Source organism: Hippopotamus amphibius, chromosome 1, assembly GCF_030028045.1.
Source record: "Hippopotamus amphibius kiboko isolate mHipAmp2 chromosome 1, mHipAmp2.hap2, whole genome shotgun sequence".
In the NCBI taxonomy this organism is placed as follows: domain Eukaryota; kingdom Metazoa; phylum Chordata; class Mammalia; order Artiodactyla; family Hippopotamidae; genus Hippopotamus; species Hippopotamus amphibius.
The window spans coordinates 83,442,598-83,470,437 of NC_080186.1; the positions used below are offsets into that span (position 1 = coordinate 83,442,598).

The 27,840-nt window shown below is 41.7% G+C and overlaps 1 protein-coding gene across 11 annotated transcripts in view; it reads left to right on the forward strand.

The window, feature by feature from the left end:
* TLCD4 (TLC domain containing 4) overlaps positions 1–27,840 on the forward strand; it is a 114,856-nt gene that overhangs the window by 22,336 nt on the left and 64,680 nt on the right. Inside the window, exons 1-2 of one of the 11 annotated variants that reach the window (XM_057718246.1) lie at positions 12,608–12,624; positions 17,865–18,035. The exons of 3 other annotated variants lie outside the window; for them this stretch is intronic. The gene's annotated coding sequence lies outside the window, so the exon portion shown is untranslated. Of the gene's footprint in view, positions 1–12,607; positions 12,625–17,864; positions 18,036–19,000; positions 19,109–19,193; positions 19,468–19,519; positions 19,932–20,824; positions 20,899–27,840 lie in introns of those variants that run through there. 7 more of the 11 variants (XM_057718256.1, XM_057718266.1, XM_057718216.1 and 4 more) reach the window with 7 other exon arrangements.

A 27,840-nucleotide genomic window follows, 5' to 3' on the forward strand; every position in this document is an offset into this window, starting at 1 on the left:
GGGATTGCATTGAACCTGTAGATTGCCTTTGGTAGTACAGTCATTTTGACAATATTGATTCTTCCAGTCCAAGAACATGGTATATCTTTCCATCTGCTTGTGTCATCTTCAATTTCTTTCATCAGTGTCTTATAATTTCCAGAGTCCAGGTCTTTTGTCTCCTTATGTAAATTTATTCCTAGGTATTTTATTCTTTTGATGTGATGGTAAATGGGATTGTTTCCTTAATTTCTCTTTCTGATCTTTCATTGTTAGTGTATAGAAATGTAAGAGATTTCTGTGTATTAATTTTGTATCCTGAAACTTTACTGAATCCATTGATTAGCTGTAGTAGTTTTCTGGTAGCATCTTTAGGATTTTCTATGTATAGTATCATGTCAAGATTGGTTCAAGCCCCTATTACACAACTCTTAAGCAAACTACAGTACCTCCTGAAGTGTTGTGCCAATTTTCTAGACATTTATGTTTTTAGCATTACCTTGGGCCCTGCTCCTTCTGATGGGTTCAGTTTATGGACTGTCTCATTGTTCTGGGTGTGCTGTCTCCATTCTGCTCCTTTTTGATCCAACAGTGGAATTTGGCTCCATGATTTCTTCACTTACTCCACTACCATTTCTACTCCCAATGTGTGTGCTGTGGGCAGGTGGGGTGGTGTAGGTGTAGTGGAAGGCTTACTGAAGATTTGGGAGACATGAGAGAAATTGAAGAAAAAAGCATTTTAGGCATATTATGAAGTTACTCTGCCTTCTGTCTCTTCTCTTTCTCTTCTGTCTTCTCTTTTCTCCCCAACTTTTTCCATACCTCCAAGTGAATTTCTAATGTAGAACAGTCTTTCTTTGATTATCCTGTCTCTTGCTAACCCAAGTTCTCAAGCACCCCATGTCTACTCATAACAATTCGTCAAAGTATTTCCCTCTGAGAAGAATTCTAGTGTGAGCTGTTGAGAGAACTGATTTAACTTCACTACAGTAGCAAGGTGTCTTGGAACCAGGGTGGGGTTCTGAGGACATGTTCGGATCAGATAAGGTGTAATCTTACTCATTCAGAAAAGGAAGGAGTCCAAAGTTGGGGGAGGAGGGTAATGAAGTAGGGAAATCAAGATTACTTCCAAAGAGTAGTGTAAATATCAGGTCTAAGGGGTGAGTGGGAGGTTGTAAGTAAAGAGGAGGCCAGGGATCTAAAATAAAGGAAATCAACCCAAAGAACTATATTGTAGACGCTTGACTCCTTGTGAAGGAGATTGTGTTTTTTTGTTTTTTTTTTTAAATTTATTTATTATTTATTTATTTATTGACCGTGTTGGGTCTTTGTTGCTGCACACGGACTTTCTCTAGTTGCGTTGAGCGGGGGCTGCTCTTCATTGTGGTGAGTGGGCTCCTCATTGCTATGACTTCTCTTGTTGCAGAGCACAGGCTCTAGGTGCATGGGCTTCAGTAGTTGTGGCACATGGGCTCAATGGTTGTGGCTCATGGACTCTAAAGTGCAGGCTCGACAGTTGTGGCACACAGGCTTAGTTGCAGCACACGGGCTCAGTTGCTCCGCTGCATGTGGGATCTTCCTGGAGCAGGGATTGAACCCCTGTCCTGTACATTGGCAGGTGGATTCTTAACCACTGCACCACCTAGGAAGCCCAGGGAGATTGTGTCTTAACTATTTTGATGTATGCACCACTTAACACAGTGTTGAGTAAAAGAAATGTTTGCTAGACTGAATCCTCAACCTCAAGCCATTCCTGAAATCTGATTCTCTTTGTGCTCCTGGGACTTGCTGTTCTGATACAAATCAATCTACTATGTCTGAACAAATCAAGCAGTATTGGTTTTATTTCTAAACAACCCAGGTAAAAGAGCCAGTAAGTGCATTTAACATGTTCGTCTTTCAAAAAGACCTAAACTAGGTCTCAATGAATCTGTCTCACAACAAAAATAGCAATAAACAACTGTTAATACAACCACCATCATTTATCGAATGCCTACTAGATCTAAAGTACAGTCAGGTGTTTACCTATGTTCTTTCATTTATACCTCATAATGGCCCTATTATATTCATTTTACAGATGAGGAGACTCTGGCTCAAAGAGTTTCTTTTTCCTTAGATCATGATAAGTGGCATGGTGTCTGGCTTCAAAACTCCTGATGTCAATAATACTAGCCTTTGCTGCTTCATAACTCATTGACCTGCCTCCAGTATAAACCTTTGATCTCTTTATTCCCTTGCTTAAAATCATTCACTGTTTCCTCACTTATTCCTGATCAGAGTCTGCAGTATTTGGTGTGGCATAATTTATTTTTCACAATCCCTAAGTGACTTTTAGTGGCCTCATCTCCTATAGCTATTTCCATATAGGCATATTGAGTTCCAAACATTTCTGATTCCCAGGGACATGCCAAACTCCTCCATCTTCCAAGGTTTTGCACATTCTTCTTTTCGGAGTGCTCTTCCTCCCCAAATTGCCTGGGCTTTAAAACCAGGAACCCAATTGCTAATCAGTCTCCTGGAAGATCTCATAATCTCTCCGGGTTTTGATTCTCCTATTAGTAAATTGAGATGATATTTCCTACCTTTTGGAAAGAGGTTATCTGGGATGAATTGTAGCTTTGCCACTCATGGGCTGTATCATCTTGGGAAAGTTGCTTGATTTCTCTACTCCTCAGGTTTTTTTCTTCATAAAATAGGATAATGAAGGTTATTTAAAACAGGGCCTGACACAAAGAAAGTACTCAGTTAGTGTGAACTATGATTATAGGGCTCTTTTGCGAATTAAATAAGATTAACATACATAGCAATCTAGCACAATAATTGTTAGCACAGTGTGCTTCCTTAGTGACTTCCTGGTCACCCTTCAAAATTCAGCTCAAATTCACCTTAATGAAGCTTTTCTGGAAGCATTCTGTACATCCCACACACGGTTAGCCATTTTGTTAATTGTGCTCACGTTTTTCCTTATTATATCTCATGTAATTATTTGTATAATTTCTCATCTTCTCTGCTAGCCTGGACTCCTTGAGGGCAGAGACCATTTTATAATCCACCCAAACTTAGCATAAATAGGTATTTTATACACATTTGTTGATTGACTGAATGACTACATTCATTAATAAACAAAAATGAGTCTCAAGGAACTTATAGTTGGTAGTAATACTACTATTAGAGTACCACTAATACCACTATTATTACTCCTGCTGTGTAATGTTTATCGAGTATCACGTGCTCAACACTGTCCTAAGCTCTTGGAACTCATTATCTCATTTAATTCTCACAATAGCTCTGTTAGGTAATTATTGTCCCCATTTAAACTTTTCAAAAACTATGAAATCTTATTATCATTTTACAGATAAAGCAACTGAGGATCAGAGAAGTTAACATACTCAAAATCACACAGCTAGTAAGAGGTATAGAAAAAAATGTCATGTTTTAGTAGAAAACTTGGCATTGCCTACAAGACACCTTCCAGGTCATCTCACTCTTGCCTTTCATTGTCTTTGAACTATTGCACATCCTGGGTTATCTAATTGTAGCTGTTTATTATCTTTGCATCATTTCACAACTCTGTATAAATGTCTTTTTTCAGATTCTCTTTTGAACAGGTTATAACATCTGCCTGTTTCCCTCACTAAATGAGTTAAATAACATCTTTAACTTTTTTTCTTTTCTATCTGTATCAGAGTCATGGTTTTAGCTTTTTCTGAAAATTATCTTTTAACAGAGATACAACTGGAATGCAACTCCCAGTCAGAGTGACTTCAAGGCCTGTTTCTGCACCTCATAGGCCTCCAACTTCTCTGTGCACTTTACCCATAACTTGTTTTCAAATTGCAGAGTTCTGAGTTCCATTTCAAGAGAGGCCGATTCAGTAGCGTTTTTGTTTTGTTTTTGTTTTTAACAAGACTCCAGTTATTCTGTTGCAGGTGGTCCGAAAAGCACTGCTTTAAAAAACTATATAATACTGTTTTCTTTGGTAGGAGAGATAAAATACTTGTACGAAGCAAGTTACAAATTAGTTTCAAAGAAGGAGAGAAGAGGAAGAGAGAAATTTTGTCTGGAAGAAGCAGTAAGTTTCATGAAGAAAGTGGCATTTGATCTGGGCCTTAAAACTAAGAAAGCTTGTGACAGAAATATGAGGACAAGGTTTTGTTCTGCGTCTGGGGTGCAGGGTGGGACCCTGCTGCCGGCGTGAGAAAGCGCGAAAGGAGACACAGTCCACGCTGCATAGAGGCGGGTGTGAGGCTCTGCCTCGCCGCCCGGGGTGCCCCGCACCAGGCCGGGGAGAGGGACCGCCGTGCCCGGCTCGCCCCCGCCTCTCCCGCCCCTCGGGGCCCCGCTCCGCCTACAAGAGTCCGATGGCGGCGCTAAGGGACCCGCCTCAGGACAGTATGACCTTTGAAGACATTGCCGTGTACTTTTCGTGGGAGGAATGGAAGCTCCTTGATGAGGTTCAGAGGCACTTGTACCACCATGTGATGCTGGAAAACTTTGCACTTCTATCCTCAGTGGGTTGTTGCTGTGGAGCAGAGGATGCAGAAACACTCTTCCAACGAAGTGGTTCCATAGGCATGTCACAGGCCAGGATTCCTAAGGCAGCTTCATTTTCCCAGAAGAACCACCGCTGTGAAAAGTGTAGTCTGGTCTTGAGAGTTGAATGTCATTATGGGTGGACTGACTGACAGTAGAAGGGCCTGCTGAATATACTGATGTTAACATGACAAAAATAGAGGGCTGAATAGCATTTCACTGCATGCACCGCAGTTTATTTATCCATTCACCTACTGAAGGACATCTTGATTGCTTTTGGGCAATTAAGAATAAAGCTGCTATAAACATCCATCTGAAGGTTTTTGTGTGGATTTAAGTTCTCAACTGCTTGCAGTGGACAGGAGTTTCTGTTGCTCCACCTCCGTATCAGCATTTGGTGTTCTCAGAGTTCTGGATTTTGGCCATTTCTAAAAGGCTGTGTGGCATGTGGGACCTTAGTTCCCTGACCAGGGGTTGAACCTGTGTTCCTGCAGTGCAAGTGTGGCATCTTAACCACTGGACCACCAGCGATAGCATTGGTGAGAGAGAGACTTGAAGGAATTGGCTCACAAGATTGTGGTGGCTGGCAAGTCCAAAACCTGCAGGGGAGGCTGGCAGGCTGGAGACCGGGGAATAGCAGATGTTGCAGGCTGCAATAGCGCTCAGATATCAGCAATGAAAAATAATATTTTCTAGAGTAAGCAGAAGGAGTTGTCTCAGGACTACCTGCTCTTGAGTGGCTTCCAGGCCATTAAGCTTTGCCCCAGTATTTCCAGCTCCGTAAACGCAGGGTTGAGACGGAGAAGTGGTAGAGAAGCTCCGAGAGGAGTCCCTGTCCCCGCGGCACAGACATGGGTCTGAGACTCGGCGAGGCCGCCCGGGGTGCCCCGCGCCAAGCCCGGGTGAGGGACCGCCGTGCCCGCTTCCCCCCGCCTCTCCCGGCCCCGCTTAGCCCACAGAGTTCGATGGCGGCAGCGGAGCTGAGGAACCCACCTCAGGGCAGTGTGACTTTTGAAGATGTGGCAGTGACCTTTTCCTGGGAGGAGTGGGATCTCCTTGATGAGCCTCAGAGACGCCTGTACCATGATGTGATGCTGGAGAACTTGGCACTTATAATCTTCTTGGGTTGTTGGCGTGGAGAAGAGGATGAGGAGGCACTTTCTGAGCACGGTGCCCTCACTTGATATGTTTATATTGATAGTTATCACCTCCTGCATTGTTTTTTGCTTGGCATTACATGGTGTCAGAAGTGGGATACAGAGTGACCTACAAAAGCCCTCACCAACTCTAACACTGCCTCGAATTCAAGTAAGCACACCCATTCCACAGACAGGGAAACTGAGGCTCCAGAACCAGCAGACAGTCCTTCTGCTGGGAAGAGGCAGAGCAGAGACCTGAACCCTTGTGGCAGAAGTGTCTCAGGGTGCCTCCTAGGAAGACAGGTGACCTGGGCAGTTCCCTGCTGGCTGAAGACACAGGTGCTGTCTCCAAGTAGGACCCCAAGCAGGGATCAGAGCTACTCTGGGAGAAACCCCCTGATGGGCTAGAGCCCCTCAGCCCCTGGAACACTCTACAGTCTTTGCAGCCTCCCCAAGGGCACTGCCACCACTCTCCTTGGGGGCCTCACTCTGGTCCCGGCCCTATACATCCTCTAACAGTCCCTGAAGCAGCTTCATCATTAGCCCCATTCTGTACTGGGGGAAACTGAGGATGTGTGGGACTGGAGGGGTTGTTTCTTACTGTGACCCCAGCAGAGGTGGGGATGCTGAAGTCAGTCCCACCCACTGTGTCCCCCTTCCCTCTGGCCTGTTTCCACCCAAGAAACCCCTCCTCCTTGTTCCCTTGGGCCCCTCTTAGGGTCCCTGTCAGCCTCTCCCCCCAGATGCTGATGGCCCTGTGTTAATTTGTGAAGGTTGCCAAAACATGGCACCAAAGGTTGGGTGCTTTAAACAACAGAAAATTATTTCTCACAATTCCAGAGGATGAAAGTCTGAGATTGAGAGGGTAACAATGGATTCTTCAGAGGCTTGTAAATGACTCGTCTTCCTCTGTCTTTACATGGTCTACCCTTGGACGTGTTCCCCACCCCCACAGGCATTCAGCACCTTCCCCAGGTGTCACCCCAGACACAACTGGCCCAAGGGTTTTGGTCTTCCTCCTAATATTGCCTCCAGATGTCTCCTCCAGTCAGTGCCCCACTACTCAGCTGTCACTAGTGTGGACATTGGAAGTGACGATAAGGACTAAGATGTCCACTGTAACCCTCCCCAGTCCCTGTCCCCATGGCTTTTCCTCTCACCCCCTCCAGCTGCTGGATTTGGTCCTCCCCACCCCTCTAGGTAAAAAGCAAACCAATGACTGACAATGACTGCTAACCCCTAACAACATTCCTGCTCCCTCCTGGAGCTAAACGACCACCATTCCCTGAGTGGGCTAGATGAGGTCTGGCTGGCCTGGTAAACCCTGCACCTTTCACATATGACAGGATGACAGTGTCCCACCCTGGTCACCCCAGATAAGTGTAGGCAGGTCATATCCAATACCTGAAATGTTTGTTTCCAGGCTGTGTCATGGTGTGGTAGCAAAATACGTCACGCTATTCGTGTTTCTAGGTGTGTCATGTACATACTATTTTATTCAACAAATACTTAAAAAAACAGGAGACTTCCTTCCTCTCCATCAGAGCATTTACCTTAGAAAACTTGTAGTAATGGTCTTGTCTCTTTAAAATGCATGTCTTTGAAGACTAGACTGGCCTTTTTTCAGCTGGTCCTTTGTTTGTTTATTTATTTATTTATTGTCTTCCAGTTTTAGGACTCAGAAATGTCTTTCTCAAAAACCTGGGACCTATCTCCTCAAACTGCAGACATCAGGGAGATAGCTCACCTATCAGTTCTTGTGGGAGGATAGGAGTCTCATCTTAGTGGACACCATGCTCCAACTTAAAAAACTACCTCTTATTACAAAAATGAGGTTTGTGTTTTCTCTGGATAAAACCAATGGCTAACACAGATAGTCATCCCAATTACCACATAAAATTAGGACTCTGTGTGAAAAATGGTATGGTCAACTCCTCTTACTTGAGGACTAGTTATTTATCTTGAATATACATATGCAGTGGGTTGTGTCTGCTTGGATATATAGGGGATTTAGGTTTTTTCTCTCTTTGCAATTTCCTAGTGATTGCCTGCAATGCACATGTACTTTGCTTTAATGCTTATTCAACAATAAAAGTGTTTTCTGTCTCTACTAAAAAAAAAAAAAAAAAAAAAAAAAAAAAAAGAAATATGAGGACAAGACATCCTATGTTTTGGAAGCAGTATGAGCAAAGGCAAAGGCAAAGGCAAAGGCAAGGAGGCAGGAAGACACAGAGCATTTTTGGGGGGAATGACTAGTGGTTGAATTTGGCTAAATTGAGTAAAGAATCTGAGGGGGAGGGTATGAACAATAAGACTGAAAAGGTAGGTTTGAGCTAGAATGGAGGATTTTGATGTCATGCATTTACTTGGTAGGCAATAAAGAGTAAGAGAAAGGCTTGATTGGAGGTAAAAGGATAAGAAGAAAATCAACAGCAAGTGAGAAGGATCCTGAAGATGCATGAGGTTGGATGTGGAGACAGAGACAATCTATGAATGGCAAGGAAAGGAAATCTGTGAGATCACAAGGATATAAAGTCTCTTCTGTAATTAATGAATATTTATTGATGGTCTGTCACGAGTGAAGCACGTGGTACTAAGCACTGGGAAGGAAATTATTATCCTGGAACTTCATGTGTAAAGGCTCAAAGAGGGGAGATGCCAGAGAGACATCAGAGGTTAAAGAAGGTATATGGGCCTAAGCTTGATGAGTGAAAGATGAAGGGTAGAGGACATAAATACATGAAAGGTCTTTAGGGAGTAGAATTGACAGAATTTGGTGTCTACTTGGATACAGAGGGCTAAGTAAGCGGGAGGAGTCTAGGAAAATTGAGGTTTCTGCGTTGGATGATTAGGTGCCAATGACTCCATAAACTGGGAAAAGAGAGAAAGAAGAGTATGGGGAGAAGCGGGGGGATAATGAATTACATTTTACTGCATTTGAAGAACCTGAGAACACATAGTAGGATATTGGGAATGTAGGTCTGGAGCTCAAGAAAGAGAGCTTTAGATAGCTATTGTGTAAGTGGAGTTGGTTTCAGAGGTACCTCGGTGGATTGTGGAAATAGGAACAGAGTCGAGCCAAAGCTGAGATCAGGTCCAAATTAGATGAGGCTGTTACCTGGAGTGGGTGGAAGTGAACTGAGCAAAAGGTTGATTGCAAAAGTTAGAGTTCAGAATTAAAGCAGAAAAGCCGATATGTTATCAGGCTACGCAAGAAGTTGCCAAAACTTGGAGAAAATAGGTCAAGGGGCTAGGAAAGTGTAAGAGTTTATTAAGAAATGAAAGCAAAGGAGGTGAATCAAGTTGAAGAATGTTTTCACAGGACTTATTTTAGGATTAGTGCTGTTTCGTTTGGAAGAACTACTTTAGGTAAGCAGTGAAACTCCAAGGAATTTAAGAGACAGAAGATGCCCATTCAATTCTCATGTAGGGAAAAAGAGAGAGAGGAAAACAGAGCTGGTGGCAGACCATTCAGTTCCTCAGAAATCTCTTTAATGGTGTGTAAAGTTGGGGAAAATCATGAAATTCTTGGAGATAATTTTCTGTGAAAACTAGAGGGAGGGCTGAACTCTGGTGATGAAGGGCAGCAGGCCTGTCAATCAGTTGACTCTTTGTATTTATATGTTGATTTCCAAATTCAGAGAATGATTGATTTTTACTGTTGTAATAGTCATTACAAACCAAAGATGGGCAGATCTACCAAAAAATACATCTAAATGTTGAGGAGACACATGGCTTTGAACTTTAGTTCTATTTGTTTTTTTGTCTCCTCTCCCTTCCAAATCAATATAGTAAATGTCGAATCTAGAGAGTTGGTGTTAGCTGTTGGTTATAGTTACTTTTTTCTAAGAATTTCTTGTATGACTTGCAATCATAATTTATACAATTTTAAAAGCTTTCCGTGATTCTCTTACAATATGCATTCTTTGTTGAAAGAGTTAATACTTTGGATTAAGACAAAGTGAATTGAAATTGAGTTCCTTTCACCTCTACATTGATGTATTAGAGGGGCTACTTTCCCTTTCTGTACTAGTAGAATATTGTGTGCATAAAACTGTGTTAAAAGCCAAATCCTGATAGTTTGTAAAATGTCATCCATCTGGTTCAGCACTTCCTGTATAAACCAGAGGGCAGTTTCTCTGTAGCAGCTCTGAAAGGAAAGGCAAAGCAGTTCTTTAAATCACTTGAGTTCCCTTTTATTACCTTTAGGTAATTGCTCAGGATAAAAAATGAGGGAAAACATGTTGTTCTTTTGCCCTTTCCGTTCTAGAATATAGACTATCAGTTTAGACTCTCCCCTAGCCATAGAACTTCCAACTCTTTTTTTTTTAAATTAATTAAATTTATTTATTTATATTTTTTGGCTGTGTCAGGTCTTAGTTGTAGCACACGGGATCTTTCCTGGTGGCGGTTCATGAGCTCAGTAGTTGTGGTGCACGGGCTTAGTTGCCCTGTGGCATGTGGGATCTTAGTTCCCTGACCAGGGATCGAACCCTCATCCCCTGCAATTGGAAGGCGGATTCTTTATCACCGGACCACCAGGGAAGTCCCAGAACTTCCAACTCTTAACCGAGTTCCTTGGCAAGCTAAGAAAATGGGGGAAATAGGTATGGGGAGAACACATGCAGAACTCTCACCTTGCAAGATGCAGTGTAAGGTGCAAAGGTGGAGAAGACAGAAACGTTGTCTTCAACCAACTTAAAATCCAGGTGTGTTCTGTGATCAAACTTGCAGAACACAGTTGTGAGACTCTCAATTGTGCTTTGAACTCTGATATACCATAATGTTACCTCTTCTATTGGTGGTCAGCTTTGATAATTAGGCACTTGTCGAGAACTCAGCTGGATTTTGGGTGAATATGTGATTTCATTTATTTCTAAATTCAGAAAATATTTGTTGTTTTCTTACTGATGGCGGAATCAAGGTAGATTAGAAGATGTGGGAATAAGACTGGAACAAAGGAGGCTAATTTGGAGGCAGTTGCTCTAACGCAGATCCTAAAGCTTCTATGGGGTGAGAAAGGTGTCAAAGGTGACTTCCAGCTGCTGGTGGATCATGTTAGCCATGCAGAGAGATGGACAGCCATTGCAGATAATATTCCCTCTGCAAACTGGTTTTTGCCAAACATCCAAATTGTGAAGACCTCACTTTTGGAGAAAAAGTGAATTTCATATCTACATCAAAAGAAATAATTTCTATGCTAAAAATTTTGACATTTCAACGCAGTATATACATTATTTTTGTGAAATGCTTGATTTGTATTTGATTGGAGGAAGAATTCATAGATTAAATTAAATTTCCTTATCCTGATGGTCTTTTCATTATTGATATTATAGTTTCTAATATGCTATGTATAAATAGTATTAATAGTTAAAATTTTCCTGACCTCACAATTCATTTTTTACCTACTTTTTGTCTATTAAACATTATGTTAGCATTTTGGGATACTCCACATTTTATTACAGAATATATTTGACAAAGTTTGAAGATACTTAATTATGTGATCTAGTCACAGTCTTTCAAAAATTATTTTTTACCTTGTATTTTCTGCCAAGGAGAAGTTAAAAATCTGTGACTAGAACCACACATTTCCTGGTGGAAGATAAATTTACAAAGGATGACTTCTTTTTTATTAAAACTAGATTGTCTTCTTAGTATATTGCAAAGTATAACAGAAGTATTTTGAAAAGAGATGGCAGTGGATAAATTTTCAAAACTGTTACTTGCTGGAGGGCAAAAATATTTTGTTTGTACTGAAATGCAAAGAACGCAGACCTCAAGATTAAGTGGGAGATCTGAATGTAGCACGTGAATTTTCTATATAAATAATAATTATAACTGTCATTCTTGATGCTCCTAACTCCTCATATAGAGTGCCTAAAACAGGAACTTTGGTTAGTGATGAACAGGATTTATACTGCGGGTTGGTTATAGTAATACTGTCACATGAACAATAGTCATAATGACATTAGGAGATCAATTTGATTGGGACATATAAGGGAGATAATATGTTTGTATATTAAAACAGTACTGTCATGAAAATTGTTCTTTTTTCTTTTTAGTTACTTTTAGGATAGTTCATATGACTACTGCATATGAACATATGACCAGTGAAGTAGTTGAATTATATCAGTACAAAAATTTGATTCTTTTGGAACTGAATATATTTTGCAGAGGATGAGGCTAGGGCAGGAGATGTTTATACTATGGAATATTTCTAAATTCTAAAATTGTATTTAACTATAGTTATGAATAATATAACTATCAACTTTACTTAAAAAACATATTTGTTTATAGGATAAAGATAGGCAACATATTTGTTCTGATTTTTATCATATTGATATATGGGTTCTTCATATTTCAAAACAGCAAGCATGGATTTTAACATGTTGATAAACAATAAACACTCTAATGTTATCCAGTTAAGGTCTATCTGCTGTGTTAACAAAATGTTTGTGATATAGAACTGAAAGATAAGACATAGCTTCATAAATTTCCCATTTTTTTCTCAAAATGATGATGGGTAGAGCCAATCTAAAGAGAATGTAGTAAGAAGCGAATGCTACAAAGTCAGAGAATACTGAGAAAGTAAAATAACAATCTGTGTACGGGATGAGGTTGGTAAGTTTTAATTTGCTTATCTTTAAGGAATAAGGGCCATTTATAATGTGTAAGGGTCACTTTTATATTTCTTTTTCTGTTGCTTGTCTGTTAATCTCTTTTTTTTTATTTTGAGTGGCAGATTTTTTTCTTCTTGATTTCTAGAAGCTTCTTATACATTAAGGACGTTAGCCCTTTATCTGTGATTTGAGTACCAGATATTTTTTTCCCTAGTTTGTAATTTGTGCTTCAGTTTTGCTTATGTTATTGTTATTAGTTTTTGCCTTGTAGTAGTTTTGGTTTTTAATTAGTTACATTTATTAATATTTTATGGCTTCTAGATTTTGAGTCAGAGAGGCCTTCCCCTTCCAAGGTAAGAAGAGAATTCACCTATATTTTCTTAGAGTACATTCATGTGTGTTCACAGTTTGTATTTAAATATTTGACCCATTTGGAACTTATCCTAGTATACAATATGAGATATAGATTTAAATTTATTTTTTCCAGATCTTATCCGTTTATTTAAAAGTCCATTTTATACCACTGATTTGAGATGCCACTTATTTGGGTCTGTTTCTGGACTGTCTATTCAATTCCATTAATCTCTCTATTCCCATGGCTTATCCAAAAGTATCTCATTATTGAGGTTCTGTAGTATTTTTTAATATATAGGAGGCTATTCTTCCTTTTCAAAAGTTCTGGTAATTCTTGCTGTTTATTTTTCCATATGAACTTTAGAATCAGCTTGTCCTTTTCCAGAAAATAGTCTCTCTGTATTTTCATTGACATTGCAATAAATTTAAAAATTAAAATTTAGGGAGAATTGACATACATTGACTTTTCCTATTTAAGAATATGGTCTATCTTTTCATTGTTCAAGTCTACTTTTGGGTCCTATAGGAGTGTTTTAAAGGTTTTCTCATGTAAGTTTTTCATATTCTTTGTTGAATTCATTCCTAGGCACTTTATATTTTTTGCTGCAGTTATAAGTGGAGGCTTTTCTTTCTTTTATCTTGTAAGGGGATATTGTGTGTGTATACAAATATATATGTATATTTATATATGTATGTATACACACATGTACATATTTATATGTATACATATATATCTATATATCAGATTTCTACAAATTAATTTTATATCCTGCTCCCATACTTAATTTTCTATTGTTTATATATTTTTTCAGTTGATTTTCTTGGGTTTTCCAAGTATATAATCATAATCTACAAATATTAAAACTTTAAAATCTTTTTTTCCAATAGTTATTGTCTTTACTTGTTCTCTTTCAGTAGTACCCTTGACTGATACTTCCAGTACCACTGTATTAGCAGTGGAAGAGTGGCCATCCCCCTTGTCTTCCTCTTGATCTGAGCTGGAATTCTCCAGTGTTTCCCCATTAAACTTGAAACTGGCTTTGAATCAATTTCTAGTCAGACATTACTAGTTTACTCTATTTGGAAAACTGAAAATTTGGTCCAACAGTAAAGTCTATAAATGTAAGAGATTGGTTAAATACATTATGGTGCGTCCAATGACTGGAATAATCTGAGCAATTACAAAATAATATGTACTGTTTTAATTTATTTTGTTGTTTAAAAAATCCTAAAGTATATGCAAGTATGCAAGGAAAAGTATCTGGAAAGATATTCAACAAACTGATCTAAAAGTTATAAACACATACGTAAACTAGTGATTGGTAACATCTATTTAATTTATAAAAAATTTTAAAAATTTATGAAACTATTTTGGCACAATTAAAAAATAAGTTAGAAGTTTAAGAAAAATAGATCCATGTGCTTCCCTTTCCTCTGTTTTGGATTCCTCTCTGTTATTTACCATTTTTTAAAATCATTTATTCTTTGCAAAGTAAAACTAAAATGATAGTGTACAAAGGGATTTACAAGATATAAGCCACAAGAAAAAAAAGGACAGGAGAAAAGTACAGAGCAGATGAGAGATCTCAGTAAATTTTGGAAGCCAGAAGTTGAATGGAGTAGAGATGCAGTCATCCCTTGGTATCTTTTGGGGATTGGTTTCGGGACCTCCTTTGGATATCAGAATCCACAGATGCTCAAGTTTCTTACACAAAATGGTGAAGTACAGTCTGCCCACCCTGTGACCACGTTCCACATCCACAGAAATGACAGGCCGAATGTAACTGACTTGGCAAAGTGGGAGAGAAGCTAACCTAAGTACTTGGAGGAGACGTAGCATTTGGAGGTGCAGTGTACCACGGAAGGCAGGGGTCAGGAATAAACCTGAAGAAGCAGGATTGCCCAAAGTTGTTTACAAAGCTCTTGGACCACTGGGTCTCTTCCCCACCTCGTACAGCCAGCCTGCACTCATGCACTGCACCCCGACTGTACCACTACCAACACAATCCTTCTGTGAATTATGAAATTTCTTTTCTGGAAAAAGGAGTTTATTTTTTGATGGAGAGTTCCCACAACAAAAGAGCTAACCAGAGAATGGGAAAGAAAAATATGTTTGAAATAGAAACTTCAGAAGATTGGAAGATAAAGTTAAGTAATTCTTCTTGTCCAGAATTTCTCAATCTTGGCATGACTGACATTTGGGTCTGGAAATTCTTTGTTGTGGGAGGCTGTCCTATGCATTGCAACATGGTTAGCAGCCTCCCTGGCCTCTACTCACTAGAGGCCAGTGCATGCCCCCTTTCCCTGTGGTGACCACCAAACATATCACCAGACGCTGCCAAGTGGCTGGGGTGGGGTGGGGAGAATCAACCCTCCCTTCCTCCAATTTAGAACCTCTGTCTTAGACAATAGAAAAGCAAGATGTATAGATGATCAATCAGATAAAAGGACAATAAATCTAGAGAATAATATTGAAGTCCCAACACCCTACTAACAACAGTTCACAAAGAGAGAACAGAGAAAATGGGAGGCAGGAAATTAGTAAAGAAATAATAAAAGAAAAAATGGCAGACTTCAAACTATACTACAAGGCCACAGTGATCAAGACAGTATGGTACTGGCACAAAAATAGAAAGGACGATCAATGGAATAGAATAGAGAACTCAGAAGTAAGCCCAAACACATATGGGCACCTTATCTTTGACAAAGGAGGCAAGACTATACAATGGAAAAAAGACAGCCTCTTCAATAAGTGGTGCTGGGAAAATTGGACAGCAACATGTAAAAGAATGAAATTCGAACACTTCCTAACACCATACACAAAAATAAACTCCAAATGGATTAAAGACCTACATGTAAGGCCAGACACTATAAAACTCCTAGAGGAAAACATAGGCAGAACACTCTTTGACATACATCAAAGCAAGATCCTTTTTGACCCACCTCCTAGAATCATGGAAATAAAATCAAGAATAAACAAATGGGACCTCATGAAACTTAAAAGCTTTTGCACAGCAAAAGAAACCATAAACAAGACTAAAAGGCAACCCTCAGAATGGGAAAAAATAATTGCCTATGAAACAATGGACAAAGGATTAACCTCCAAAATATACAAGCAGCTCATGCAGCTTCATACCAAAAAAGTAAATAACCCAATCCACAAATGGGCAGAAGACCTAAATAGACATTTCTCCAAAGAAGACATACAGATGGCCAACACACACATGAAAAGATGCTCAACATCACTCATCATCAGAGAAATGCAAGTCAAAGCCACAATGAGGTATCACCTCACACCAATCAGAATGGCCATCATCACAAAGTCTGGAAACAACAAATGTTGGAGAGGGTGTGGAGAAAAGGGAACTCTCCTGCACTGTTGGTGGGACTGTAAGTTGGTGCAGCCACTATGGAAAACCATTTGGAGGTTCCTTAAAAAACTACAAATAGAACTACCATGTGATCCAGTAATCCCACTCCTGGGCATATACCCAAAGAAAACCATAATCCCAAAAGAAACTTGTACCATCATGTTTATTGCAGCACTATTTACAATAGCCAGGACATGGAAGCAACCTAAATGCCCATCAACAAATGAATGGATACAGAAGATGTGGCATCTATATACAATGGAATATTACTCAGCTATAAAAAGGGATGAGATGGAGCTATATGTCATGAGGTGGATAGAACTACAATCTGTCATACATAGTGAAGTAAGTCAGAAAGAGAAGGACAAATATTGTATGCTAACTCACATATACGGAATCTAAAAATGGTACTGATGAACTCAGTGACAAGAACAAGGAAGCAGATACAGAGAATGGACTGGAGAACTCGAGGTATGGGAGGGGGCGGGGGGTGAAGGGGAAACTGAGAAGAAGCGAGAGAGTAGCACAGACATATATATACTACCAACTGTAAAATAGTCAGTGGGAAGTTGTTGTATAACAAAGGGAGTCCAACTCAAGGATGGAAGATGCCTTAGAGGACTGGGGCAGGGAGGGTGGGGGGGACTCGAGGGGAGGGCGTCAAGGAAGGGAGGGAATATGGGGATATGTGTATAAAAACAGTTGATTGAACCTGGTGTACCCCCCCCAAAAAAAAAAAAATTAAAAAAAAAAAAAAAAGAACTACTTGAATTTTCACTTATATGTATTACTTTCATTAAAAATAAAAATGCAAACAAAAGTAGACATATATAATATGGGAATAAAATATCACAAAATAAGAGAAACAAAAAGAACACAAAAGACATAGAATCTCACCCACCAGAGATAACCACTGTTAATATCTTGAAATAGTTTCTTCTTGAAAAATTCTGAAAAACAAACGAAAGTACTTTATTTATTCAAAAAACCTTACAAAAAATTCTTAGTACACTAAAACTACCAATTAAGGGAAAAGTTGGGCCTGGGCTATTCATTCTGACTAAATCAACTTTTCTGATCAAAATGTTTGGTGCCATTTTGGTTACATCTTCATTAACGAGCAGAATGGAGACTTGAGGCAGTTTCCCCAAAATACTTTTGCTTTAATTATCTTGTTATTTCAGGAAGAAGCAGCTTTTGGTCTCAGTTTTCCAAACAATTGGCTCTAATTAGAAGTTTAGGAATTTTTGGAAACAGACATTTATCAGGAAAATTTGCCTCAAAAGAATTTTAGTATTTTTTTTCTCTTTTTAAGTGTGGAAAATTTCATTTCTCTGAACTGTTTCTTTGAACTGTTTCATGAACAAAAATATAAAAAGTGCAATCCAGCTCTGAGACCTCATATTCAAAAATGCAGAAAAACTTCAGGTAGTAAATATAGAATTTGGAGGAACTGTCCTTGGAAAAAGAGTATTGGTAAAGCAAAGTTAAGAATAGTAATTAAATATTTAAATATGAATAATAAAATAGATATTTTTGAATTAAGGTACATTAAAAATTTGAGGAAAAATGTGCAGTTGATGTATTCTACCTCCTAAAGTCGAGTTTTAATTAGCTTAAAAGCTTTAAAATTCAACTAATATTTACGGAATTCCTTTCATATCTCAGGCCTTGTCCTTGATGTATTCACTTACACACTCTCTATAATCCTAAAACAATCCTGCAGATTTAAGGATGCATTTGTAGAGGCCTAACATGAAGGAGTATGGTGGGACAAGAGTATACTGGATTTCTGTGGGTTTACTTTGCTGTGGGTGTTAGAGAACACGCATATATAAGATAACCGTGGCGCGTTTATCGTTTATCAGGTAAGAACAGAGCAACTATCAACCACTGCAGATAAGCACAAGACAGTCCGGAGGAGGTAGTCTTGATGCAGATTCCTGAGATGATGACGTGTGTAATCTGTACTTGTGGGGCTGATCCCACAGATGTGCACCTACAACCATCTTGCCTGTGGATAGTTATGAAATACCTGTGTGAGTTCATAGGCTGGGATGGGGCAAACCATAGTTGTTAAGGACTATGCACACTGTGAAGCAACTGTGACAGGACAGGTTGTTGTCAAAGGGCATTGGTGCCCTGGTACGTCCTGAGAGTCTTGGAGAGAAAAAGGGGAACATGCACTTGGGGGCTGCAAGGTCTTCCTTCCTGCGTGACTACAGCGCAGGTTTCTGTCACTGTAGCTTGGAATGAGTTTTGCCTTTTCTAAGTCAGTCTGGAGTCCATTTCCCAAGACACTTCAGAAGTTTCTTCTTCTGAAGTGTCTCGGGAATTACTATCCCCATTATAGAGATGAAGACATTGAACCTCAGTAAGGCTCTTTCTAAAAAAAGTTTTTGTGATTTTTTTTGTGTGTGCAATTTATAACAGCCTAAATGTATTTCTTCACTATTTTGTTTGATTCAAAATAATTCTATCTTGTTGATCCAGGACACCTGGAAGTTTCTGAGGCCGTATTTAACAGGTCAGAAGAGCTACTATTTAATGGCAAACTTTGTGCACTGGGTAACTTGGAATTCTCAGTCAGCACCCAAGAAATTCCACATCCTACTTTCCCACCCTGACAGCAGAGGGGCTCCGCGTGTAGGTGGTGTTTTAAAGGGATTCCGGAGGAGGCTGCTCCCAAAGAACTTGCCTCTTCCACACACGCCCCCTAGTCAGTTTGGAACACACCTGTAGCCCTAAACCGAAAACTGCGAAGGACTTCGGCCAAGCGAGACGTGGCAGGCAAAAATCAGCAATTGCCCTTTCACCTCCTTTCTGGTAATCCAAGCATGCACTTCATTTACGCAGAATTTGGGCATCTAAGGAAAAATGTAAACTCATAATCTGAAAAGAATTTTGGTTACGTGGCGAGCCCAGGTACTGACCGCTGCGGAAGCGGACTCAGACCACTGCCCCGCCTGCTAGTGTTTGTTACTTGCTTTGGCAAGCCGAGGAACCGCACTCTGTCCCCGGCGAGGGGTGCTCTTCCAGGATCCCACGGCAGCCCGCCTCGGCTGTTCGCGTTTTTGAGTCCTTTCCGGGACCCGAGTTCCAGCACCCGAAGGTCTGCCCTACCGCCGGCCTCGGGGCCCCGCCCACTTTGGCCGGGGGTCGGAGCCGCCGGGAGCCGGAGCCCGAGTCCGAGCGCCGCGGCCCCTTTAAGGAGCCGCTCTGCGGAAACCCGAGCCCGCAGTCCGGGCGGGCGCGGCGGCCGCGGCGGCAGCGGTAGCCTTCGCGGCTGTTCCTCCCAGCGGCTCGGAGCCCCGCGGCTCCCCTGGCTCCCGCCAGGCATCTCGCGGGGCGGCTCTGGCCGGCGCCAGCCCTCGGGCCGGGCCGGATGAACAGGCGCCTGTGACCACTCGCCGCCCTCTCCCGGCCCGGCGCACCGCCGCCCGCGCGCGAGTCGCCCGGGACCCGGCACAGGTGACGCCGTTCGGAGAGGGCTCGGGAGGAGGGCGGGCTCGCTTTGCCCCGCGGCTCCACCGCGCCGCCGAGCGCAGCCCGCGGGCAGGGGGTGCCGCGGCTTCCCGCCCCCGGCCTAGCGCGGCCGAGGGCTGCGGCGCCCGGAGGCTGGCTGGGCGTCCCCGGCGCGGGAGGCGGCCCGGGGCTTCGCGGAGGGCTCCGGCAGGTGTGTGCGGCCGGCGCAGCATCCTCCCGGCCCGGCGGGCTCCGGCGCCGCTCTGGGCGCAGATGGTGTCCCGGGGCCCGTAGCCCCCGCGCCGCCCAGACGCCCTGCGTTCCGCTCGCGTTCCCCGGGCTGTGTGATTCGGGCTGCTGGGGCTGCTTGGCGGTGCCTCCCGGGTCTCAGCTCAAAGGGGTGGGTGCTGTAGGCATCCAGGGAAAGCTTGCTTCTTAGAGGCCGGTACCTGATCAGGTGCAGCCGGTGGGTAAGTCTCCCCCTCTCCCACCTCCCCGCTGCTAAATAAAACAAGAAGCTTTTATTTACCCTTGCAGTTCTCAAGTGGGTCCCATTTTTAGCTACCGAGTGCTGAAGAGTCTAGTGGGAGAGGGACTGGGGCGCAGCCTCAGAGGGAGAATTGGTTTCTATTTCCAGCTCTACCATTGTATCCCCGAGAGCAAGTTTATTAAACTAAGTGCCTCGGTTTACCCAGCCATGAAGTGGCAGCCGTAATCCTAGCCTTTTCCTATCGTCCTCAGTGAAAGCACTTTGAGTTACCTAAGTTCATTAAAGGGTCACTGTTGCTGGCCAGTATTTTCTTAGTTGTACGCGCCTGAGTGTGAATGTGGTGCACATTGTAATATGAAATTATAAAATTATTTTTAGAGTGACCTTTGATAATGTTTAAATGAATCTGATTCCAATTTGGGGACAATTTGGAAGAGTCTGTGTGAACGTTAGGGGTTGATGTGTGAAGTAGGAAAAAAACCTGTCACTTTAGTAAAATCTTTACCCAGTCATAAATGGAGTTGAGAAAAATGGATCTTAGACTGTGTATTTCAAGTGAGATACTGCTGTGTGAGCACAGGGTATAGTTTGGAACACAGTTTTCTCTTCATGTAGCCAGTTAAGGTTATATGGTAGAGAATCCCAGTCCCCCTTTAGATGTGCTATATGTGAAGTAGAGAATTTTCCCCTTGTTTAGCTTGTCCTTGAATTGTGTGGGTGCAACTAGAAAATTTAAAAGTTTGGCTTGAGGAGCCATGGATTTTAGCTTTTTGCCATCCTCCTTCTTATGCCATTGTGTGATCCTGAGTATGTTTTGAGGGTGCTTTTTTCCCTACCCCTGCCACTCCTTTTTACCACATTACCTCCCTCCAGAGTTTGAATCCTTACTGTGTGATCTTGCATGAGCTTTGCCTATCTACGGTGGATGCTTCACACCCAGCTGCTCAGTGAGTCACGGTTTTTTACACTATTAGCTTTCTGTTCCTTTTCCTTTCACTCTAAGCCTTCTTTACCTTGTTGGAAAGAAGAATGGCTCTTTGCAACTCAAGCGGTCTACTTCGCCGAGGTGCCTAGGAATGGCAGTGGTCAAGGGGCTGAAACTTTATAGTAGATTCCAAAGAAGCAAGCCTTCTACGGAGACCCTAGAGTATAGATGCAAAAGTTGGCCTGTCTTTTCCTTCGTTTTCCGAACTCTCCATCGGGGAGAGATTCATCTGATTAGCAAGGTAAACAGAGGCATCCGGAGCAGTGAGCCATCCGAAAGTTAACTCAGTGCTGGATTGATTAAGAGCTTTTTGCAGCTAGGAGTGGGCGAGGAGGAAAAGGTGACTTGGGAGGGGCAGGAGGGCCCATCCTCCCAATAACCAGGTGACCAGAGAGGTGGTAAAGGAGCCCTGGATTCCTAACTGGGAAATGAGAAAAGGGCAGCAGAGAGGAAGTGGTGGGGCTGAGAGGAGAATTCTGGAATGTGCCCTAGATGTGACTTGCCCTTTCTCCCTTTCCCTTCGAGAGTGTTTCCTGCCCTTCAGAGCCTAGCGCAGCTGTCCTGCAGTTCTCAGACCTGTTTACTCTCCTTGGTGCTCTGACCGATGCCCCACGTTTATGTTCCTCCCTCATAGCTGGCCTTCTGTGTAGGAGAGGAAATGGAGCAGTTTGCTTCATAAGAGACCTTCAGACCTCAGTGTCTCCCCACACCCTTCTTCTCAAACGAATGTCCCACATCGTGCAGATTAAGGGCTCATTTATATCTCTTGGAAGATTAAAAAGTGGGCTACTCAGTTTGACTGAGAAAAGTAAACTGAATGCTCTACAGGAGGATACAGAAAACGAGTGTTTCTGTAGAGTGAGATCTGTGGGCAGTTGGACAAGGAAGGGCAGGCCCAGGGGTGGAGCTGTGCTGGACAGCTTGTGCCCTCGTCCTTGAGAGAGAAAAGGGTGCCCCCACGCTCCTACAGTCACCTCGTTGTGCCTTCTCTCCTTCCATTTGCCTTGGGAAAGGAAGAAGATGGCAACATGGAGGTGGAGTAGCCATCTGTTCTCAAGGTTGGGACACAGCCTTTAATTCAGCGGGAGGGATGAGCTACATTCACCTGGCGTTGGTATCAGGCACTGGATGTGTTACACCAGGGAACGCATTACATCAGGAAAGGGGGTTTAATTTTGTAAGAAAATCTAAGATATTTCAAGAGTGACTTTGGTGGTGTTTTTTCTCACTGGAGATGAAAGGTGGCATACAAAGAAATAGAGTCCTGCTGCTCTGGGTTTGTTATTCATAGTGAGACAGTTGGAGGTGCTGTGAGCAGATCCCAGACCTGAAAAGAGGGCAGAGGATAGCAAAGGGGTGTGGGGGTGTGTGTGTTTGCTCAGAGCATTGGTCTGTTCAAGGAGAAGGCAGTCCTGTAGCTACATGAGAGGGAGCTTCTGAGTCACTCTAAAAGGCCAAGGTTTGTGCAAACAGCCGACGAAGAGGACAGCTGGCAGTCTGTTCAGAGCTTGAGCTGGTGTGGGGAAAGGAGTCACTGAGCAGCAGGCCCAGTCTGACGAGATGGACAAAGGCTTGTTTCAGGCATTTTTGGATTACAACACAGTACACAATGCACAGTACAATTTTCACATTGACTCAGGGCATAAGTAAGTATATGTGTATCTGAAACAGGTTTCATGAAACAATACCTACCCTTACTGTGTATTGCTTCTATTTTCATTTCTGTTTCTACTCTATTTCTGTTTCTATTCTGTGTTCTGAAAAACTCATCAACTATTAATGGATCACAGTCCATTATTTGGCTAATGGATGGAAACACAGGTTACAGTGGAGCAGGCTGGGCCTTGGGGTTGGAGATACTAAAAGGTGGGGGGGCATTGAAGTGGTTGGGAGATCGCTGGACCCCTGTCAGTGGGGACAGGGGGCAGTGTGGGAGCTCATCTGGTGTCTGAAGGGTGCAGGACTCACATTAGTGAAAGGCAGCTGTATGGGCAGGTGCAAAAATAGAACTTCCTACCAGTTCTGTCCGCTTCAAAGCAAAACAGTTGGTCTTGAGGGAAAAGAAAGCGTGGAAGGAGTAAACTTGGAGTTGAAAGTAGTGTCTTAGAGCAGTGGATTTTTCTCTGTAAGTTAAATAAGAAGACAAACGGATCCAGAACGAATTGGCTGATGAATTTAGGCCACTTCCATCAACTGGATGGAGAGCAAAGGGCATCACAGTGCAGAGTGGGTGGGTAGGCGGCACATGTCTCCCCTTCCAGCTTTGAGAAGTTCTTGCAGAAAAAGTGGACTGATGTGTTGTTTCAAAACCCCATTTGCTGATCAAACTCCTTAGGAAGTTGGCTGCTTGCCTCACAGTGAATTGGAAAAGTATTCTCATTACATTTTATAAAAGGGTTAGATTATCAAGCCTTCCTTAGACATCTATTTCAAGATCTACAGTCAGTCTGGAATCATCATTCATAGTCTTTGGGGTTGCCAGAAAAGCTTCCTGGAGAAATAGGTGAGGCAGCATCCAGCATCCTTGAGCTAATTCCACTAGCTGTGCCCTGATGTTAGTTAAGGGCAGAGTCTATCTGCAGGCCTTTGATTTCCTTTTTATAATAATTAACATCTGACTCCAACACCCAGCACCCCCACCAGCGGACAAATACAACAAAACCGGGAGGAAAACGTACACAGGTATCAGAGATCCCCTGGGTTGCTTGGTTACTGCTTTCTTTTATCATCCACATTCTGACCTAGTTGGATCCTTCCTTTGACCCATCCCTGCCTTGTCTGATTTTCTTACTTTAGTTGATATGTTTTCAGTGTCTGACTTTACCTCTTCTCAGCTGTCTGCTCTCTATCTAATGCTTTCAGTCCTGGTTTCTCTGACATCATCTCTGAGCTTCAGACATATAGTCTCCACCTGACTGTTCCCATGGAGCCCAGGCTTGGAGCCCACATTGGATCCTGGCCTGGGTTGTGTTGGTGTCCACTGTGTCCTGCCATTGTCACCTTAGAAATAACTGGTACGTTGGTAGATATATACACCAGTTTTGATTTAACTTTAAAATTTGGGGGACATGGAGAAACTCTCTTGGTCAAGTTAATTAGCTTTCTCCAAGTAGGCTTAAAAAAACTTTTAAAAGTACATTTTGAAGGCACAGAAAACTTCTCCTTATTTGGCACGCATTTATTTAGTGGAAGAGGAGGAAGAAGGAATTTTCATTTGATAAAAAATTTAGAATTAAAAACGCCCCCTTTACAAAGTGTTTCATTTTAGGGACATAATTCCCCAAACTCATCTTGCTCAATTAACATGTTTTGCTCTGATACATGTAAAAATATTGAGCCAGTTATGAATTTAAATGCTTTATAATTTGTTGCATGCTATTTTAAGGACTTATAAATTCTACAGCTATGTTCTGATGGAGAAAGATTCTTTGCCTGTTCATTTTTTAACAATCTATATGAATGTTACTGAACAGATCAATTTCTTACATGATTTGTGGAGAAATCCAGGGCAAGATAAAGTCTACAGGGAGGAAGGCTAAACTGCAGGAAGGGGCCCCTTGGACCAAAGACAGAATGTTTGGAGTATCCCAGTTCGGTATCTCTGAACAAACCCTTAAGACATTAAGCATTTTGAGGGTTTGAGAATGCGTTATAGCCTCAAGTCTCTAAATGTTTTCTTCAGTGTTTTTTATTTTTAAATTACAAAAGTGACACTTGCACATTATAAAAAACATTACAAGCATTCAGTGTTCAAGAGAATGAAAGTTCACTTTGCCCCTTCCCCCAGCCTTCACCTCCCCTGGCTTCACCTTCAATCTCAACCAGTTATCAGTTTGGGGGGTATAGCTCTTCAGACATTTTTTTCTGTACAAATGGGAGAATGTGCCCAGCCACGTATTTATGAAAAATTTATCATTTCACAGGCAACTTTTTTTTCCATTTCATGCTGTGTGATGAACATTCTCCTATATCCTCTTGTTCACTTTGATATATGTATCACTTGGGATAGTGTGCCTGTACCAATATATTTAACCATTTCCCTAGCATTAGACCTTAAGATTGCTTCTAATAACTAATGCTACAGTAAATCATGGACGTGCATTCTTTCACACTCATGAATTTGTTTGGAGGATAAAAGATTAAATCATTAGTATACTGTTTATTTCATAATTCAGATAACATAGTGCTATCAAAATGTACATATTCTGCCATTTAATTCTCCAAATATTTATTTAGCAGTAAAAGCACAGCATTAGACACTGTAGGGATCTTGAAGTGGGGCAATGCACAGCCCTTGCGGACAAGAGCTCTCTCTCTAGAGTAGGGGGATTAGGCATACACACTGACTATAATATCTTTACTTTTATTTATACCCTACCTTGTTCCAAAAATGATTAGGGAAGGCTTACAAAGATGCATGCAGTATGACAAGATAAGGTAAACTTAGGATAAGAAAGAAAAATAAGTCAAAGGAAAATAAGATGGAGGTATGAGTGAGGTCGGCAAGTGTACTTTGAAGTGCTGTTCTCTTCTTCCTGGAAGTTCTGTCTGTGAGCTTTCCAGCAGCCCAAGAGAAGAGGCAGACAATCCAGAAACAAGCTTCAAGGTGTGCCGAAGAGAAACCACGTTGGAGAAGCCCTCTAGTCCTGATTCTAGGAGATGAAAGAAATTTCTCTTTTGGATTTGCATGAAGAATATGCTGCATTTGTAATGGCCAGCCTCTCAAGCACATTCCTGGTATCGTCGTACAGTAAAACCTAGTGGCCTTGCTTTATGATGCATTTTATATCATGTTCCTCAGTTCTGGCCAGGAGTGTCATGCCTTGGCAGTGCCCAGTGAAAGGTCATGAGGGTGAAGTGTAAGTTCATGGGTTTAATCCAGAAATAGCTTTAAAATGATACATGACCAATGAAAACAGCAATCTGATGTTGTTCCTGGATAATTTTTCTACAAGGTAGTAGAGAATATATAATTTTAGTGGCATTTCTGTGAGTAGAACTCATTTGTCCAAGAATACTAGGCTTGCAACTTAAAAAGCAAGACGTAAGGATGTTTTCGATGGCATTAATGTATTCAAACCGTAACAAAGATTGAACAAAAGGTTTTCCTTTAAAATAAAAAAAAGAGCAAAACTCTACACTTGATCCATGCAGGAAGGATGGTAATCTTCACATTGATCAGCTCCACAAGTTAGAAAGGTCAGAGCCACCATTCCAGGAAGCCTTGAGAGCATCACCAGGCTTAAAATTGTTAATAGGTTGTAGAATGAGTGTTTCTGGGATTAGGGATCTACAAGGTGGGGCAGATTGACCCTGTTTTGTAAAGCTGGGAAAAGTTCAGCTTCCCTGAACCACCTGGATCTGAGCTTCAATAACCGCATTCACTTAAGTCTGGCCCCAGGAACATTGCCCCAGAACAGTTCATTACCAAGTTGATGGGCCAAGCTTAGGTATTTTACAGGACTTAACCTTGTATTTAAACATGACGTCTGTGATAAATGTTAAAGTTGAGATCATCTGAAGCCACATCAGATTTGTTTTGCACATCATCACCTCTCTGGCCTCTGAAATGGTTCAAGGAAACATGTCACTGTGTTTGGAGTTTTTGGCTACCTGATAGTGTCAAACCAGATACAGAGTCAGATAAGTACCATATTTATTGGAAAATGGTGCAGTTGGAATCAGTTTGAGGCAATGGGAGTCTTATGGGAGGAGATCAGAAGAGAACCTACTCCCAAAGTACCTTGGGTAGGGTTTTTTTGTTTTTCTGTTTTTTTAAGCTCTGTATTGGAATATAATTGCTTTACACTATTGTGCCAGTTTCTGCTGTACAACAAAGTGAATCAGCTATATTTATACATACATCCCCATACCCCCTCCCTCCTGAGACTGCTTCCCACCCTCCCTATCCCACCCTTGTAAGTCATCACCAGTCATCAAGTTGATCTCCCTATGTTATGCAGCAGCTTCCCACTAGCTATTTTACATTTGGTAGTGTATATATGTCAGTGCTACTCTCTCACTTCGTCCCAGCTTCCCCTTCGCTCCCCACCCCATGTTCTCAATTCTGTTCTCTACAGCTGCATCTTTATTCTTGCCCCTTCACTGGGTTCATCGGTACCATTTTTTTAGATTCCATATATATGAGTTAGCACACTGTATTTCTCTTTCTCTTTCTAGCTTACTTTGCTCTATATGACACAGAGGTCTATCCACCTCACTACAAATAACTCAATTTCATTCCTTTTCATGGCTGAGTAATATTCCATTGTATATATGTGCCATATCTTCTTTATCTATTCATCTGTTGGTGGGCATTTAGGTTGCTTCCATGTCCTGGCTATTGTAAATAGTGCTGCAGTGAACATCGTGGTACATGTTTCTTTTTGGATTATGGTTTTCTCAGGGCACATGCCCAGGAGTGGGATTGCTGGGTCATGTGGTAGTTCTATTTTTAGTTTTTTAGAAACTTCCATACTGTTTTCCATAGTGGCTGTATCAATTTACATTCCCACCAACAGTGCAGGAGGGTTCCCTTTTCTCCACATCCTCTCCAGCATTTATTGTTTCTAGATTTTTTGATGATGGCCATTCTGCCATCGGGTAGGGTTTTAAATGGCTCTTAGGTAACAGGATACAAGTCCACTTGAGAATTTAGTAACTCCTTGGCTGTCTTCTCATTTAAGCTGCCAAATTCCCCAATTGGGTCATAGGTGTAGATAAGCTTCAGGGCCCCTAGGCCAAAGGTTCAAAGGAGGTGGAAATGATCATATTGCTTAAGATAAAGAATATCCTATCCTTGCCGTGACTTGGTGCCATCGGAGAGGTAGGTGTACTATTTCCCGGTTAGGAAAGGGTGGTAATAATAAACGATATCCTTTATTAAGCGGTTGGGTGTATTGCT